Below are 19,833 nucleotides of genomic sequence, written 5' to 3'. Positions count from 1 at the left end.
TCTAAAGACTTGGATTAGCAGTCAAAACAGCCTCAGATCCTTCCTAAATAAGTGTTCACCGGACCCCACACATCCCAGCTACTCCACACACCTTGTGCCGCCCCTTCTCATCTCCGGCTTCCTTCATTGCCCTCGCTCGGAATGCCTACAGTGAGCATTGTTGAGTAGCTAGTCCATAACCTGAATCCAATGAAGTATGCTAAAGCAGACGAGCCAGAGGTACAAGATGAATCACCTGGATTCTGAGGGCAGAGGTTTTACTAAAAGGAGAAATTCCACTTTCCTCTAGAGGGACTTCATGAAGGTTCAGTGATGTCTGGAATCTGGAAACACCCCAAAGACCTTTAAATAATATTTGGTTCCCTGACTGATTCACACCTCCCAACCTGCTCTAAAATCTGCCTTGCCACCAATTCTGCTCCCAAATAAAGGTATCCTTTTCAGGAACACGCTGTGAATCACCTGGCTTTGCAAAATAGCCTGAAATTATTATTTTTTAAATGCTTGGCCTCACCATCATCATCATCTTCTTAGGAAGGTAACATACCTGCTCTGAGCCTCCATCTTTTCACCCGTACAAATCATAACTACCTGGAAGATTTACTGTGAGGGCCAAACGAAGTCCTTGTCACGGAGCCTGGCTCCTGGCAGCCACTGAAGGTGTTAAAGGTGTTGTCCCCACTTATACCTCGCAGGTTTGTTGAGAGTTAGTTTGGAGGTGTTTTATAAGTTGGGAGGAGCTGAACAAATGCACAGTGGCGTTATATAACGTTGGTCTACTGAGCGGGTCTTGCTTTCCCTGCTTTCAAAACTAGGGGAAACCTGGTTCCTGCTTCCAAAGAGCTGCCAGCCCTATGGTGAGAGGTCTCTTGGCTGTTTCCAGGCTGTGTTACAGAACTCTGGAGTGTTGGCTTCTGGTCTTCTCGAACTGTTGAAAATGAGATGCGTGGTTCCTTTTTTTTTTTTTTTTTTTATTTATTTATTTTTATATTTATTTTTGGCTGTGTTGGGTCTTCGTTTCTGTGCGAGGGCTTTCTCTAGTTGCTGCAAGCGGGGGCCACTCTTCATCGCGGTACGCGGGCCTCTCACTATCGCGGCCTCTCTTGTTGCGGAGCACAGGCTCCAGACGTGCAGGCTCAGTAGCTGTGGCTCACGGGCCTAGTTGCTCCACGGCATGTGGGATCCTCCCAGACCAGGGCTCGAACCCGTGTCCCCTGCATTGGCAGGCAGATTCTCAATCACTGCGCCACCAGGGAAACCTGATGTGTGGTTCCTTTGTCCCTACGAAAGGGGAAGGAGTGAAGGAGTGTATGCTGCTCCCCCCCAATACCTCCCCCCACCCCCCGACCAGCGCAGAGAGTATGTCAGAACTGCAGCTATTGGGTCAGGCACCTCACCTCAGGCACCTCACCTGTGAATGACATAAAACAATGAAGGTTTGCACTTTTTAGAGGCCATGGGATGCCTGGACAGGAAAGGAATTTGGTTTTTTTTGATTTCTCAATGCATATGGCTGTGGGAAGGGAGGGAGAAGCAGAGGGTGTTGCAAAGCCTTATCGAACGTGTGTTTTTTTGAAGGGAGATGTTATAGGAAACCATGGTTGATCAGGAGACAGTGTGGCCTGCTAGGGCACTGGAGGCCTGGGTTCTGGACTTCCCTCTCCTACTAAGTTGATGCCTCACCCTAGCCGACTGCTTCACCTTTTGGGGTCTCAGGTGCCCTTGAGAATAAAGTTAAGGTTATTAGATCAGGTGATGCCCCCTCCACACCCGCACTCATACCCACATGGGTCGTCTAGCTGGGATGCTGTCAGCACTGACTTACACATACCTAAAGGAGAAGAGTGAGTGGCAATAACTCCTGCTGTTGTCAAAGCACCCTCCCTGGGTCTTGGCCCTCTCGCTGGTCTTGAGCAACACCTCTCTTCTAGAACACATCATGAATTCCACTCTGTGTTAAGTTGTCCTCCCAACGGCAGGATCACCAGAGCCAAAACGACCCCATGCAGAGTTCCTTTGAACAGTTCAGTAGTTGAGCCCGTGGAAGGCGGGGTGGCTGCTTGGAGCAGTGGGGGTCCAAGAGTGTCCCCAACCCAGCAGCCTCCACATCAACTGGAATTGTGAGAAATGCAGATTCTCAGGCCCTGACCCAGGCCCACTGAATCAGAAACTCCAGCATAGGCCCAGCAATCAGTATAACAAGCTCTCCAGGGGACTGTCATGCTTACTGGAGTTTGGGAACAACTGGCTTGGAGCATCTTGCTCTCTGGCTAGTGTGGCGTCAGCAGGTGTTCAGTGCGTTGCTACTTAACACAAGTTGACATTAATCCAATCAAGTGGGACCTCAGCCCCCAGTTCCCATTGAACTGTATCTTCTTTAGCCACCTCTTAGAAGCCTTTTCTTTCTGGTCCTACGGTAGGACTAGGGCTCCATGGCAAGAAGTGAGCTTACAGAGTTAATGCACCTACAACCTGGATAAGAATTTGGCCAAATAAGACCTCTATGTCAGTGAGGTAGCCACTCCTCCAGACAGAGTCAGCAGGAAGTGGTATTGGTTTCTGATTTTGATATTGGCCGCCCGACCAAACGCAGTGAGAAGAAACCTAATGCAGCATTTCCACGAATTTCTGCAGGCCTGATACTCAGAAAGCATTCGAGTATTTGAGGTCTGCTAGTGGTGAAATGAACACTTAGCAACAAAGCAGCACCATATGGGGGCAAAGGCACTGCGGTGGCTGTCTGTGGGCCTGGGTCAGGTCTTACCTTGACTACTAACTGCATGATTCAGAGTGATTTCTTTCACCTGAAAAGGCCTCATTGGCCTCACCTATAGAGATCACAAATGATCTCCAGAGCCGCTTGCATCTCCATCCAGCATTTTTGTTTAGTGATGATGCCTTGCAGTCTTAAAGATTTTGGACTCGAGAATGGTGACTAGCGACTTTAAAATGGAAAGACAGAGGAGGATAGGCTGGACCATGACGCAACAGCAGCCCTGCTTCTTCCAGAGCTCGCTGAGCCGTGGGTGGTGTAGGCTGTATCCATGACTCTGCATTCTAAATCCGACCCGGCTATGCCTGTCCTTCTGTCTAGATTCTAGAGTGATTTGCCTTATTTGATTGTCTTGGAGACATTGTAATTCTGTAGGGGTCACTGGCCCCTTCTAGAAGAAGGCTCATCTCTAAAATGCAGGCCTCTGCTTATCTGAATCTTAAAGTTATAGCCAGAGCCAGTTAGAGTGGTGTCTCATTTTTCTCTCCCCCCCTAAACTCAAGGAGCACTTTTTTCCTCTTCCTGTCACAATCTCAAGGATTCTGCCCCAAAAGCAGGTGCAAAGCCCTGTCTAACCCCTCTGGTTTCCCTGAGGTATGGGCTTTATACAATGTTTTGCTTGTTAAACGTTAGTTTTCTGAGCTGAGGACTCTCTCTCTCTCTCTCTCTCTCTCTTTTTTTCTTCCTCTAAAGCCCGTTGCATAACAGTCTCCTGTTTTAAACTTTTGCCAAATCCTACACTTCTCACTGTCGGAGGTTACCACAAGTGTTTGAACAGGTAACTTCTACCTTTGAACTTCTATTGCAACAGGTTCAAAGGTTCCAGGAGAGCTGGTTAGCCACTCTCATTGGCTTCAGGTGTGGTCCCGACTCAGGCGCTGAGGAAAGGCATCATCACTGAAGGAAACGTCCGGACTCAGGACCTGAATGTGGTGCTGAACGAGTCCAGCCAGCTGTGAGGGGCGCGTTTCCTGGACCCCAGAAGTGAGAGTATTCTTACAAGGTAAGCTGCAATAATGCTACCTGCTCTATAGCTTATATGTTTATGGGAGAGCAGAGATAGGGGTGGTTGGGGAGAAGACAGTGGGACGTGTGTCTATTCTCAGCCTCAGGCTCTTTCACAACATGAAATAACATTTGGTTGAGTAGTAATCTCAGCTGACTTGCGTGGGAGGCAAAGAAAAAAATCAGCTGAAAAGGGGGTGGAGACATGGAAGGGGCTCTGAATGCTGGCAGGAGATGGACTTGGAAGAGAGAGTTGTTAATTTCACTAAATGCAAATAAAACAGACTTAAAAGCTTTAAAGGTTATAGCCAAAGCCAGGATGTGGGTCTCCTTCATCTTCCATTTAGAAATGTCTGTATCAATGTGATTAGAAAGGCCATCCATCAGCTGCTGCTGACAGACCTTCCCATTTGGAAGGGAGCAGGGAAGGGAATTCTTAACAGACTTTCTATCCCACGCTGGGGTCCGTACAAGATATGTGATGTGTGTTACCTCATTGGCTCGTTTCCTCCTGTGAGGTAGGTGGTGTAGTTCCCATATAACAGATGAATAATGTGCCTCTGGGCTGTTAAACAGCACAGCCTGGGCTGCATAGCTAGGAGGAGGTGGGGCAGGAATTTTAGTCCTGATCAGTATGTGGCTACAGCCTGCTGCGTGATGCAGAATTCTTGGGGGCTGTGAAAACCTTCCATCATTCCCTCAAATCTTGGGGGTGTCCCTCATGCATATAGGATTGAACAGCAATGCACCTCTAGATGCTAGAGCTTTAGAATGACCCAGACTCTTCTGTACTTGAGCATTTGATCCTGGAGGAAACCATCTTCTCCTGGCCCTAAGCTCTTCATCGGGTTGGTAGAAGAGGACAGCACCCAGGGGAGAGCCCAGTAGCATTAGAATGACTGAAACTTGACACCCACTCTGCCATCCTCTGCCATCCTCTGCCATCCTCTGCCATCCTCTGCTATCCTCTGCTATCCTCTGCTCTCCGCTGAAGGGAGCTGCCCCTGTGGGAGGTGAGCAAAGCCAAGTGTTCCTCCAGCCATGAGATGAACCTGAAGATGGAAAGGCAGAGGGGGCACCCTCATCTTCCCATACTTCATCGTTCTCCCATGTCTAAAGTGGGCTCCCGTGAGACCAAGGGACCAGCTCTTATGTTCCCTGAGATTGGGGCACAGCTCACTTTGGTTTTTATGGTTGGAGGCTTTTAGGCCCTCCTCTGTGTAGAGAAGGAATCCTAATCTAACTCTAGTAAAGAGCTGAGCTCATGCTGGATTTACCCCAAGCCTTCTTAAAGGAACCAAGGCTGGGGAAAGTTCTGCTTAATTCTGGGGTGTCTGAGAGGTGGTGGGGAGGGGTGGGGGCAGGAAAGGGCCGGAGAACTTGTTCTTTCTGCCTTCAAATCTGAGAATGGAAGCTCCCATGCCCTTCTGTGGCCACAGCAGTAGGTGAATCCAGTGAGACTACTGCAGGTCCCGATGCCCTGTAGCCCAATCCCCAAGACTCTTTCAGGGCGTCTGCACATTCCAAGCAATTTTTATAATAATACCAAGAAGTTATTTGTCTTTTCCACTGTCGTTGTCTCGCGAGTATACAGTGGAGTTTTCCAGAGGCTCCAAGATGCAGGATCAATCTGACAGCTAACGGCATGTGTGCTTGTGGATTCCTGATTTTAAAATTTCCCAGTTGTAATCTGGGAGGTGAGGGAGGCAGCAGAATACATTTTTAATTAAAAATATGAGGTACGAAAAGGATGTGTCAGAGGAAAGGAACAGATCTCCGTGGCTGTCCCTGTCGTTCCTGACGTGCTTGTTTTCTTGGCTTTATCAGCACTGCTTCGGGGACTGAGGCAGGCTCACTGGGGACTGGAGAGTGGGTGACAGTGCACGGCTGGCCGACAATGCTGGCCAGGCTGGCCTCCAGGTGTCCCCACAGTCTTGGGAAGGATGCGAGGGCCAAGGTGCCCTGTGGCTGGACCTCCCTCTCCTGGGAACCCAGGGAGGGGGGTCTCACCTCTCTGACACTGGTGGTCTGCAGGGGGCACCTCAGTCATCTCCGTCTGGTTTTTGGTCTTGGTTTAGCGGTAGTCAGACAAACAGGGAGAGCGTGAGTTGTGTGGATGCAGTCTGGATTCTGTGTCAGCCCTTAGGGACTGATGGTAAAGGCTTTGAAATGGAGCCAGGAGAGCTTTAGCAGCTTTTCTCCTTCTGGTCAGAACGCTTCCACTTTCAGTTGTGAAAGAAAAACCAGGAAGTGAAGTCCCCGAGCACGTTAGAAGCTGGCCATGGCCTGACTCCTGACACGGGGCAGCTCAGACAGGGGCCTGACGGCTCAGACGGCTCAGAACCGGGGACCCTCGGCCTGCAGAGATGCTCTGAAGCCCCCGTGACTCTGGAGGAACCGGGGGGTGAGGGGAGAGGGCAGAGACTCGTGCCACAAGGAACTCAGAGCCAGGAGGCCCCATTTACTGGAAGCACCAAGAGATGCGGCCCCCTCGCAGGGTAAGGGGGCAGCTGGAGGGGGTATTCAGTAAGGGGTCTCGTGGGTATGGGGCAGAAGCCCAGGTGGCATCCTGACCCCCAGCTCTGGTGAATCTGCAGCTTGCTGTGTCACAGGCACGTGTCGGTGCTCACTTTCTTCCTGGTCTCTAAGGGACTTCTTTAAACCCTCCTCAACAGGCGCGTGGAGGAGAAGGAGGAGTGTGGAGGAGTCCTTTCTCCTGCCTCTCTTAGGGAAGGGGAACCACAACCCAGACCCCTTTTTGTGAGCCTGAGCCTCTGCCTATAGCTCGCCTGTGCTGCACTGGGGGTTGTCCTCAATTTTCCTGATGGATTTTCAGTCCTTCTGAGGGGAAGATCTGCCCGATGCGTGACTAATGGAATGGTTTCTGGATGAAGTTGGATCTGTTTTAAGGAGTAGGGCCACAAGTTGAATCTAAGATGAACTTGACCTTCAAGGAGTGAGTGTTGGAAAGGGACTCCATAGTTGGGGCTTACTACCTTCTGTGGGTATCCATCTTTTCAGTGATTTGAAAAGTAGGATTGGATCTATGGCTCCAGTTTGTAGGTAATTGGTATTCTCGAACAGAGGCAGTCTTAAAAAATAATAGAATTAAATTAAACTAAATTTAATTTAATTTAAAAATAAAAGATTGGTTCAGTTAAAAAAAAAAAAGGAATAATTGGTTTTGGTGATCTCTCCCTCTGTATTCCAGCGTGAGAGTTACTTTATGGTTGTCCCCTCCAATGGACTAGTATTTGAGGTGAACACAGAATAGTCTTGGAAGAGACTTGGTATAAAATCTTGTAGGCATCACTTGTACGCTTGGCACAATAAAAGGGACAAAAACTGAAATAAAACAAGAGTCACAAATACTTATAGAAGAGGCAGGCAATAGAGCTAAGTAAAGTAGGTGATATGTAATAAGATGCAGGTGAGAGGCAAAATGCAAGGCAGGCGCACCCAGATAAACATACTCCAACTTAACGGGTTTTTTTCAAACATTATCCAGACCAAACAGAATGCTTCAGCCAAGCTTTTGTTGAGGTCCTGACCTGAAATAGTCTTTTCTCTCAACTTTTATTCTAACTCTCTGGGGGCAATGACACCTAAAATAATATCAGTGTATCATTGAGTGCCTAGGCCTTAAACCTGCAGTGGGGGCCACAGATGCTAGAGGGAGGCTGTGGGTCCAGGAAGGAGAAAGGAAGGAAACTAAGGGGGAGGGGGAAGAGGAAGCCAGTTACGCACCAGCTCATAGTGGGTACTCCGACATTTCATTACGACAGTATTAGGAGATGGGTGGTTAAGAGAGGTGAAGCCACCTTCCCAAGATCACAAAGCAGCCAGCTGTCAACTGGAACAGAAGCTGCAGTTGGTGTGATGTTAAAAACCGTGTTCCATCCACTCCCGTGTAGAGTTAACCTCTCTCTGGACTTCCTAGAAATTTTCATTTTTAAAAAGATTCTGCCCGGTGACCCGGGCAGATATTGACTTCATATATTTATTAGAGACTTTTCAGGTTGACATTTTTCTAGAATGTAAATATTACAGCTACCATTCTTTGAATATTTACTGTGGGTGCAGTGCTGTGCTTACTGGTTTTTTTTGTTTTGTTTTAATTTATTTATTTAATTTATTTATTTTTGGCTGCGTTGGGCCCTCGATACTGCGTGTGGGCTTTCTCTAGTTGCAGCGAGCGGGGGCTACTCTTTGTTGTGGTGTGCGGGCTTCTCATTGCAATGGCTTCTCATGGTGGAGCATGGGCTCTAGGCGCACGGGCTTCAGTAGTTGTGACTCATGGGCTCAGTAGTTGTGGCTCACGGGCTCTAGAGCGCAGGCTCAGTAGTTGTGGCACACGGCCTTAGTTGCTCCGTGGTATGTGGGATCTTCCCGGGCCAGGGCCCCAACCCACGTCCCCTGCATAGGTAGGCAGATTCTTAACCACTGCACCTCCAGCGAAGCCACTGTGCTTACTCATTTATGGGGCTTTTATCTTTTGATCTTCAAAACAGTCCTATGAGGTAGGTATGTTTTTTTGTAGACAGGGGAACCAAGACTTAGAAATAAACCGGACACAGTATGAAGAGATTGGAGCTGGCATTTGAACTCTGGCTCGTTTAGTTCTGAAGGCAAACTCTGCCTCCATTTCTGATGAGTCTAGTTTAGTGCATGGACCAAAGAATTAGAAACTGGGAGAAACTTTTTCCTTGCAAATCCTCCCACTTTCAAATCCATAGAAATGGAAAGCAGATCGATCCATGGTTGCCAGGGATTGGGAGGAAAGAGGAATGGGGAGTAACTGCTTAATGGGTACAGGACTTCCTTTGGGGATGATGAAAGTGTTTTGAAACTAGATAGAGGTGGTGGTTGCACAACATTGTGAATGTACCAAATGCCGCTGAATTGTTCACTTTAAAGTGGTTAATTTTATGTTACGTGAATTGCACCTCAAAAAAAAAAACAAAACCCTCTCACCTCTAGGCAGGTGAATTCCTAAACCAGGATTTGGCGATATTTTTAGAAATCAGGAAGGAGGTTTCTGTTTCTGTCTGTCTCAAATGCCTGGCCAGCAGATGAACTGACCGTCATTTGGAGTGTGACCTCAGGTGACTCGTGTCCAGAGGCACCCTACGAGGGTGACGTGTCCCCAGCAGCCCTGAGGTCAGCCGTCGCTGCTCTCGCCGCACTCTGCCATAAACACATCCCGGTCTGTTTCTCCCCCATGTGACCATGCACCATGAGATCAGAAATGTACTCTCTCGTTCTTCCCCTGGCACAGAGGCTGGTATTTTCAGGCTCTTAATTCATGTCATTAGAATAAATACGAGTTTTGGAGTTTGGAAGGTCAGGCAGCCCTTGTACTGCTGTGGCGAGGCCCTGGTACCCACCCTCTGTGGGGAAGCTTGTAGTAGATCTCTGGGCCTCCACGGGTCACTCTACTCTAAGAGTTGTGAGGTTGTGAGTGGCTTGTGGAAGGATGCAGGGGTGCGGTAGGGTTGAGGGAGATGGCGGGGTCAGAGCTCAGAGGTGGACCATGTGGTCCCCAACTAGAAATCCTCTGTTTAAATAGAAATGAGGAGTTGTTAAGACCTTTGTATGTAAGTCGAAGGGCAGTTATACTACAAAGATCATGACCATCTCTTCTCTTTGGGGACATCTCGAAATAGAACATCTGATAGTGACAAGGAGTTAGAAACTGACTTAAGAGGAAGAGGGAAAAAGAGAGCTCATCTTCACTGAGGGCTTCCTATGTGCTGGACAGTATACTGGAAAGTCTACCCATAGTATCCCTTTTAAGTAGAGATAATTACCTACCCCTTCTGGTGTGCAGTGGAGGGAAACTGATGCTCAGTGATATTAAGTAACTGTCCCAGGGCCACATATCTGGTAAGTGGTAGTGCTGTTGCTGTGGTACCTGGAAAGACAATGGCCTTAAATGTTTGCCACCGGAAATGAGACTATTGGGAATAAAGCTGCTTGTTTGCACACTGAATCTGGTGACCCCTGACCACTTGCCCGACCAGGTAGTGAGTGGGCTGATTCTGCAGAGACCTCTTTCACAGCCTCCTGCATCAGCCTGTTTTTATCCTGGCCTGGGTGACGGGGTCCTAGCACTTTGTCCAGCCTATCTTTATACAGGCTCTTATCAACTCCAGTGGATGGTGCTGGTTCTCCTGACCTCAGCATTCTCATAATTCACTTGGTCAGCAATAGGCTTGGGAGGCCTTTGGGAATGTTTACTGAGACAAGAATTTCCTCAGGGTAGAGCTGCTGGACTATGGCTTGTTGGAAGCACAGTAGTAGATCAAGGTTGACTAAGTCGATCTAAGATCCAGTGGGATTTGTCACTGCCTGTCACCATCCTATGAGTGGCTCAGCAACTATCCTATGTGATCTTCATGGACTGAGTTAAGAGGATTTTGGCATTTGACTTAATGAAGGCTTTCCTGATAAATCCCACCCCACCAAGGCCTGGCACCCCAAGGCTCTCTGGTGTTTGTGAACCAAATGACTCCAGTGGTGTAGTGTCTATACCAGGCCCCAGACACTGTCTTACTCAGCCCTTTGGAGGCTTTGTCTTTTTTCCCTTTCAACTAAAGGTGGATCCTCTATCTCCATGTCTCTTCACCATTTCCCTTCACGCTTGTCCCACTTTGGTGCCTCTAACCCTGCTGCACCTCTCACCCCACATCCGGGTATTCCTCTTCCTCTCTTCTACTTAGGTTTATCCAACCTAATATGGTGACTGCTCTCTCCATGGAAAAGTAGATGGAGAGACACAGACAACAATGGAGAAAGATAGTTTGGTGACAGTGACCCTGGTTGGAATCATAGTTGGAGTCTTACCAGCCATTGGCCTCCTTGGTGGGGTGGTCATCCTTGATTGACCCTGGACATACGACTATTGTCGATAAAGCCAGGGGATCAAGGACCACATATCCTTGAGGGTCTAGAGCCACCTCCACCTACTCCAGTCTACACTGGCCTCTCCCTTCTTCATATTCATTAGCTTATCTTGCACACTGAATCCTTGTATAAGTGACTTTAGTGTTCGATGGACCCATAAGTCCCCAGAGGGCAGGAGCTGTGCCTTCTAAGTGTTTGGCCCTTTGCACACAGCACAATGCTGGGCATACACTGAGTCTAAGATCTTGGTTTGCCTTATTCAAAGGAAATTATACGTAAATTTAAAGTGCAGAGGGTAAATGTATCTCTTGCCACATACATACTTTCTCCAGTATGTATGGAGCAGATGCTCCCAAAGCTGGGGTACATTCCACAGAGCGTTTGTTTCCTGCCTGGGGAATTGGCTTCATCCCCTACTGGACTATGAACTCTGAGTGTAGTTTCCTCATGCTGGACACACTGCCTGGCACATAGTAGGTGCTCATATATTCGAATGCTTGTAGGGTGAGTGAACCTTGACCTCACTCGGGTCGGGTTGCTTAGTGTTGCCCTTGCTGTAGCAGGAAGTCCGGCTGTGGCATTTCTGAGGAGGGCTCAGTGGCTCTCCCCACCCCCCCGACCCCCCACTGTGTCTAGGCGCGCATCGTGTCATTGCGGGATTGAGTCTTGCAACCTGTTTCCTTCAGTAGACTCCCCTCCCTAGATGCCTTTCTCTGAACTTGTGCTAATGGTGAGTGAAAGGGGAGGGTGACTTGATGGCACTCAGTGGGTTCCCACCGTATCTCGGGCACAGTGCTGCATTAAGATAGCCTCTGCCTGGGAGTGCTCACAGCTCAAGTTGTCAGCTGAGCCCCAGGGACCCCCGAGACCCAAACCCAAGGAAAGAGCTGATCCGACTCCTACAGCTTTTCCTGTGCTATTCGGTAGCAAAGATATCACCAGTGGATAAGCATCGAAACCCTGAGGATTTATTTACGGTTATGCTTGCTGGTGGGTCAGGGAACTGTCCCAAGCCTAGCCCTCACCTCCTCTCTGCCAGCCGCCTGACAAACTGGAACTGTTGGGTGTGGCCTAGGAATTGGGCTAGGAAAAACAAATGTGGGAGATTGGTATCTCTTCCCTGTTTTTTTGGCTTATATTTTTTAAGATTTTTTGATGTGGACCATTTTTAAAGACTTTTTTGAATTTGTTACCGTATTTCTTCTGTTTTATGTTTTGTTTCTTTGGCCCTGAGGCATGTGAGATCTTAGCTCCCTGACCAGGAATTGAACCTGCACCCCCTGCATTGGAAGGTGAAGTCTTAACCACTAGACCGCCAGGGAAGTCCCTCTGTTTCCTGTTTTAGTTATTTAAGCACTCACAGAATCTTTCTGGGGTGTGGAAATGACTGCTTCGCCACCCTTGGGGTTTTAACAGGGATCCCCTTTGATAATGCTGTCTTCCTGCTTGGCCACACGTGAATGACCCCGTGGAGGTGACAAGGAGACCCTTTCCCATCTGCCTGGGGACATCCCATGGGCTGTGTGCTTCAGAGCACGCTGGGTGCCAGGCCCCCAGGGGAGGAGAGCCACCGAGGCCTGGGAACCCGGCCCTGCTTGGTGGAGAAGGCTAGTGCCAGGCGGTGGCCTGAGCACCCAGGCGCTGGTGAGTGGCTGAGAAGTTATCTGTAGACTCGTAGGTTGGGATGTTACACCAGCCTCTGTGCTCAGCAACTGCTGAGAATGTTGAAAGATGCACTTTCGGGTCCCCTTTGACCCCATGACTCATCCTTCACCTTTGGTTTCTTATCCACTAAGGGAATGAATGAAAAACGTTTCCACCCTCAGAGCTGCCATCCAGACTGGCAGGTAACGTGAGTGCAGGGAAAAGGCTACTGATGGAATGTAGCTTTAGTGGTGGGAGAGCTGCACTTCTAGAAACGAGGCTGAGGCTGTATTCTCAGGTGTAGTCACATGAAATGCCACCAACCAAGGTGGTGGAACTTTCTAAGTCAGCTGCCTTAGTCAGAAGTGGGATAATTCAGAGTTGTTCATTTTACATTTTTCTTTTTTTTAAAAAAGCATGCATATTACAGATTAAATGATACATACTCTCAAGTGTTACCGTCCCAATGATACCTACTGTAACCTCCCTAATTAAAATTCACCCCCTGCTGTACACTCAATCCTCTTTCCCTAATATAGTTTTTATTCCACAGTATTCTATAATCTAGTTCTTGTTCAGGCTTGTCGCCAAACTCCCAATAAAATACAACCCCACAAGAGCAGGGTTTCACTGCTATATCCCCAGCACCTGGAATGATGCTGATGATATACAGTCAAGCCCTTAAATATCTTTGGCTGAATGACTGAATACTCAAAACTTTCTGGACAATCCATTCATAATTTCTCCTCTTCAGTCTGTCTTTTCCTATGAGGATTATTCTTTCAGAAACACAAAAGCATACACTACACTGTCCAAGTGGGTTTTTTCCTTTCTACTTGGTAGTATTTCACATAGTTCTTTCCTTATCAGTATATACAGACCTGCTTTATTCTCCTTACTACCTGCCAAGAATTCCATTGTGTGTAAGTGCTATAATTTATCTGGTTACTCTCCTATCAAGGAAGGCTTTCCTGGTTTCTGACATTATCAGCAATCCTATAGATTAATGATGATGGACAGAATAGCTCATACCTGAGCCCATGCTTCAGGCATTGTTCTAAGCACCATACAGGTACATGAACTCCTTTAATCACGGTGACAGCCTTATGAGGGAGATACTAGTATTGCCATTTTATGGATGAGAGAACACACAGAAGTTATCTGCCCTAGGTCACAAAGCTGACCACAGACAAGGATTAAGCGCAGTGTGACTCAGGGTCCATATTCCTAACCGGTGCCTCAAACAGCCATTTAAAGTGATGCACTTTTTATTTAACTGATGTCTTTCTATGGAATAAATTACTAGTAGGGTCATTAGGTCAAAGGGAACACATTTTAAATTGTGGTAGCGGGCAATGGACACATCCCTACGGAGGCTGCCCCAAGTTTACGTCTTCGTGATTGATAGTGCATTTTGTACTGTTTCATCATCGCGAATCTAAATGATGGGGAAAAGGCATTTCATTTAAATTTGCATTTTAAAAAACTATAAGTGGAGCTGAATGTCTCTCCCTGGTTTTAAGTAACCTGTTTGTTTTGCCATGAACTTTCTGGTCATGCCCTCTGCCCTTGGTTTTACTGGGTTGTATTTTGTTTTTCATTGACCTCTATGCATTTCTACTGAGGAAATGAGCTCTTTGCCTATCTGGAATATTTGATATTTTTCCCAGTTTATCTTCGACTTTGTCTCTGGTATCTGTTCTGCAGGGCAAATATCTTTTAAAGTTTTGTGTAGTCAAAGTTGCCAACATTTTCCTTTTATAGCTTCTAGGTTTTGTGTCTGTCTTGAGTCTTCCCCATGCCAAGATTATAAAAAACAATTCTCTCATACTTTTTATCCTCAAATACTCTCATGGTTTTCAATGTTTTATATTTAGTCTTTGATCCATCTCCAATGTATTTTTGTTTCAGGGGTAAGACAGTAATCAACTTTCGGTATTCTCTCTGAATGGCTAGTCCCTTGTCTCAACACACTGATTGTAAGTGAAAAAAATCTATCTTGATTTGGACTGCAATTTAGTATATGATAATAGCATCCACTGGGAGTATTTCAGGATTATCTCATTACATAGATTTGTCTATTTATGATCAATAGAAAACTTCTATAGCTCCATAGTAAGCAAATTTGGTAGTGTTTGGGTAACCTCTCTGCTACCCACCCAATTCCTGTTACTTTTCAAAAACTTTCTGACTCTTTTTGTAAGTTTTATTTTTCTGGGTGAACTTTAACTTTTTAATTTCCCAAGAAAATCCTATTGGTCTTTATTAGGGTTGCATTAAATGTATAAATTTATTTAGGGAGATTGGACCCCTTGACTATTTCAAGTATGTCTTTCCATTATTCAAGCCTTTTTATGTCCCTCGGATGTGAACTTTTTAAATGTAGGTTTTACACATTTATTCTTATATACACTGTTGGGAATGGCACCTTTTCCATTATTTTTGAATTAGTTATTTGCACAAAATATAGGAAAGCTATCGACTTTCTGGCTACTGATTTGGTAACTGGCCACCTTACTGAAATAGCTCATGGTTTCTAATTGCCTCTTATTTCTTTAGAGAGATTTTAGGATTCCCTTCTCAGCAATTTTTTTTTAAATTGGGAAATATGACAATAAATTTTATCTTGGATATAACTGAATGTTGGCCCTTTCTGACTCATTTAAGATAACATGGGTAGCTGAGGTTTACCCTCCTTAGGAACCAATGCTTTTCCATTTTTTTAATTTTGTATTGAAATATAGTTGATTTACAATGTTGTGTTAGTTTCAGGTGTACAACAAAGTGATTCAATTATACATATATATAAATATATATATTCCTTTTTTACATTCTCTTCCATTATAGGTTATTACAAGATACTGAGTATAGTTCCTTGTGCTATACAGTAGGTCCTCATATCAGCCTTTTCTCTGACTAAGTTTTGCGAAAGAGGATTGTTGTCTCAAATCATGTTATGTTTTATTTCTTATTAGAAGAAAACTCCATGTGCTACAGAAGAGTAAACTGGTGTAAGGAAAGGTGAAAACTCCTTAGCTCCAGAGCTCTGAGAAAGCTGGGTGAAGGATCTTGCAATAGAACTCTTAACTGGTTCACATTCATTGCATATAAAGGAAAAGGTTATCAGATCCTCCCAGGTATGCTCATGAGGCTATTGGTTTGTAATGTCCTATTGACCTGTTGCCATTACTTTGGGGTTTGTCTATATATATTAACTACGCAGTTAAGGAGTGATATGGAGGGCTCCTAAATTGGGGGTGGCAGAAATTTAGGGAAATAACAATGGAGTCTGGATTAGAACTTAAAGCCCAACCAAGAAAGCAGAACTTTCATATACAGCCTCCTTAATAACACATAGGCCCCTTTGGAGTCATTATGAGTTGAGAAGATTTGTGACATAGTCTCTAAGAGAGAGTAAGTAATTCAGTATGGAAGAATGTGTTAATTAACTGCGTGTAAGAACTTGGGGACTCTGGTCTCCCTTTTAATGAACTTTCTATCACCTCAGAATGAGCCCATACATGCAAGAGAACAGAAAACCAATTAAGTCCAAATGAGTGTGCCACTTTCTAGAAGGCAGATTTTTTTAAAGCTTATAATTGCAATCTATATCTCATTATTGAATAGAAAATAATTAGTTCTTCAAGACTAAAAGCAAAGATAATTAGTCTTATTGTCCTTTGAATTCCAAAAACCCAGGGCAACAGAATCATGTATTTCTAGGCTGGACCTTTTACCCACTTAACACTGTAGTTGACTGCATTTGATAAGATCCATCCTGCAGATTCTTCCAAGCCTGGAGTAGACTGATCCTGACTGGTTTTTGATATATGTTAGAAATACATCCTTTCACCATCCATCATCCCGAACCTAATACCCTGCCAAAATATTGATCAGGAGTACCTATCTCAAGATTGTCCAGAGTGACTCTTGATGATTTAAGATTGGAGAGTTTGGGGGTGGGAGAGTTTTATTAAGGGAAAAGTGGGTCAACTGAAAGTATTTAGAACAGATAATTCTGACCTAGAAAACTGGTCATTTATTCAGCAACCACTCATTGAAAGTTTACTGTGTGCCAGGCATGGTGCAGGCATTGGAAGCACAGCAGTGAACAAAACAAAAATCCTTGTTCCAATTAAAGCATCAGTTCAGTAGGGGCAATGGATCATAAGGGACCAGGACTATTTCAGATAGCAAACAGTGACATGGAGAAGAGAAAGCAGGGTCCATAATAGTGACTGAGGTGGAAAGGGCAATATTAAATAGGGTGATCAGAGAGAGCCTCTGAGGAAATGACATTGGAGTTGAGATCTGACCTATAAGCAATACACAACCATTTCAGATCTGGGGAACAGTGTTTCAGGCAAAAAGAGGAGCAGATACAGAGACCCTAAGATGGGAGTGGACTTACGCTTGAAGAGCAGAATACACAGCAGAAAAATAAAATCTTTTAAGTGAAAGGGACTATCAAAAGACAAATTATTTATAGACTATAGGGATAATCTGAAAGATTCATAGCAATAAACATAGTTGACCAAAAACATGAATATTAGAGTAGAAGGGGGTCATTTAAGGACTTTATCCAAGGAAAATGAGACAATGAAGACATGCTGCCCCAAATCTTCAAAGGCGCAAAACCCAAAGCTGATATGGAGGGTGGTCATAACCTAGGTACCAAGGCTGGTCCTGGGAGCTTGCAAGCAGGTATGAAGGCAGGAGGTGTCCTTCAGCAAGCTTGGGAATTCAACATGTCAGGAGCCAGATGAGTAATGTTGACTGTGGCCATTCAAACCACAGAGGAAGTAAGGACCCTGGAGAGTGAGTCAAGGGGAAGGGCTGAGGACAGATGGGCATCCTGGGGTATGGGACTAAGGCGTGTCACTATTACCACATCAGAAAGCGGAGGAAGCTTTCCATTTGGGGCCAGCCTGTGGCTTGTTCAACCATCTGTAGATAACCTCAAACAAGAACTCCCAGATACAGTGTAACACAGCTCTCCTTCCTCTTTTCTTTACTGCTATTGCACTTGTCCCTACTCCATTCTTTCCCAACTGGGAGTGACGTTAAGGGAAGAGGAAAAGCTTGCAGGGGGTTCCGTGGAGTGACCGATCCAGAATTGTAATTTGAGTGACACAGGACACATGACGAGAGAGATGGTGGCTTCTCCCCTTGTTTACTTGAACATATCTGGAAGTGTTCATAGTTTCTAAAGTTTGGAATGGCAACCAGTCCAGTGCTGGTGTAACCTGAAGGTCTTGCCTTCTCTCAGACCCTCGGTTTCTCCCATTTAAACAGTGAGAGAGTTACATGATATGGTTGCAAATCTTCTCTAGTGCTAGCATCCTAGGTTCAAAATGTGTGTGTGTGTGTTGTGCATTAAAAAGGAGACTATCAAGATAGTGAAAAGACAACCTACACATTGGGAGAAAATATTTGCAAATCATATATCTGATAAGGATCTAGTATCCGGAATATATAAAGAAGGCTTACAAGTCAACAACAAAAAGACAAACAGCCCAATTTAAAAATAGGCAAAGGACTGCAATAGACATTTCTTCACAGAAGGAATACAAATGGCCAAAAAGCACATGAAATTTGCTAAACATCATTAGTCATTAGGGAAATGCAAATCAAAATCAAAATGAGATGTCATTTCACACCCATTAGAATGGCTATTTTTTTTTTTTTAAAGAAAAGAAAATAGCAAATGTTGGTAAGGATGTAAAGAAATTGGAATCCTCTACATTGCTGGTTGGAATGTAAAATGATAGAGCTACTGTGGAAAACAGTTTGGTGGTTCTTCAAAAAATTAAATGTAAAATTACCATGTGACCCAGCAATTCCACTACTATTTATCCCAAAGAATTGAAAATAGGTATTCAAACAAAACTTGTATACAAATGTTCATAGCACTATTCACCACAGCCAAAATGTGGAAATAACCTAAATATCTACCAACTGATGACTGGATCAGCAAAATGTGGTCTATCCATACAATGGAACATTCTTCAGCCATTAGAAGGAATGAAGTACTGATACATGCTAAACCTTAAACATGGATAAACCTTAAAAATATTATGCTGAGTGAAAGAAGTTAGACACAAAGAGTCGCATAGTACATGATTGCATTTATACGAAATATTCAGAGTGGGTAAATACATGGAAACAGAAAGTAAATTAGTGGCTGCCAGGGGTGAGGGGGAGGAGAGAATGGGAGTTACAGTTTAATGGTTTCCGCTTTTGGGGTGATGAAAATGTTTTGGAAATAACTAGAGATGGTGGTTGCACAACACTGTGAATGTATTAAATGCTGCTAAATTGTACATTTTAAAACTGGTTTATTCTATGTTATATGAATTTTACCTCAATTTTTTAAAATGTGGGGAGGCAGGGAAGAAGCATCTGAAATTCTGTGTATATCCTATTTGGATACCTGGTCAGCAATAGCAAACAAAGTGAGTAAGCTATTTCAGTTGACAAATAGATACATCTTTCAGTGTTTTCTGCCAATAAAGTCCCTTGCCAGTGTAGGCAAGGTAGTGAAGTGGCCAGGCTCATTCCATTTGTGGGCAATAGGACAGGAGTATACCTAAAAGGAGTGCTCAAGAATTGGCAGACCGTGGTCCGGATTAAACCAGATGTGTTTTCGTTTATCCCATACCAGACCCTTACTAATGGAGCCAGAAGTTAAAATTGAGGTTTCATAAAAATCCAGTGTTCCAGGTTTTCTAGGGAGTAAAGAATCTGACCATCTGGTGACCCTGGGCTCACATTACTACATGGTAAGAATCAGCCAGGGTGGACAGCAGGTGCCACCTTTAGACTGGTCATGGGTTCTTTCTCTCTTTCTCCTCCCTTTGTGTTACCTGCCAGGCAATTCACCCTCCTTCTTCCCCCATCCCACACTACCACATTTCACCTTTAGACCCTCTTTTGAAGACGTTGTTTGCAAAGTCTCCCATTAAGTCTCCCACTGAAATGTAAAGCTGCCATGTGTAAGAAGAGGGCAAAAGTCCTCAGTGCAACAATCTGTTCTTGTATCCAAGAAGGGAGGTGCAGGTAAGAATCTTTTACTTGAGGAGGGATGAAGGTAAAGGGCAGAATCCCAGATTCTAAGGTACCACCAGACTGGTGGCAGTACCCCAGGCTGAGGAAAGGGGTTGGCAGTAGGCAGAGATGGCTGAGCACAAAGCAGGTTTCCCCTCCCTTTGGCATTGCTACCTGTCCTGTGAATTTTGCAGCTTCCCCTGGGGCAGCCCCCCTTCTCAGCCTGGGGTGGGTGGCCGGCCTTGGAATGGTGTCCCGCATGGCTGGCTCTTTAACATGCTTTGCCTCCTGGACTGCCTTACCACACAAGTTTGGCCAAGGCTGGATTACAAAAATCCCAGCTCTCAGAATCCTGGCAGGCAGTCATAATAGCACCTGTTGTTAGGTAAACTAGCACCTTTGGGGTCTGGCCTTTTTTTTAATCTTCTTTTTCGTTACCTAAACACAATGTGGAAGAA

General features: G+C 45.3%; 1 protein-coding gene across 1 annotated transcript in view; it reads left to right on the top strand.

Annotated features, from left to right (window-relative positions):
• The first annotated feature begins 6,034 nt into the window (after window positions 1–6,034).
• The window catches only part of ACSL5 (acyl-CoA synthetase long chain family member 5), a 41,280-nt gene continuing 27,481 nt past the window's right edge, over window positions 6,035–19,833 (top strand). Inside the window, exon 1 of the mRNA XM_061193330.1 lies at window positions 6,035–6,276. The gene's annotated coding sequence lies outside the window, so the exon portion shown is untranslated. The remainder of the gene's footprint in view (window positions 6,277–19,833) is intronic.

This window comes from Eubalaena glacialis, chromosome 1, assembly GCF_028564815.1.
Source record: "Eubalaena glacialis isolate mEubGla1 chromosome 1, mEubGla1.1.hap2.+ XY, whole genome shotgun sequence".
NCBI lineage: Eukaryota > Metazoa > Chordata > Mammalia > Artiodactyla > Balaenidae > Eubalaena > Eubalaena glacialis.
The sequence above is the reverse complement of the archived record's forward strand: the minus strand, read 5'-3'. Positions and strand labels throughout refer to the sequence as shown.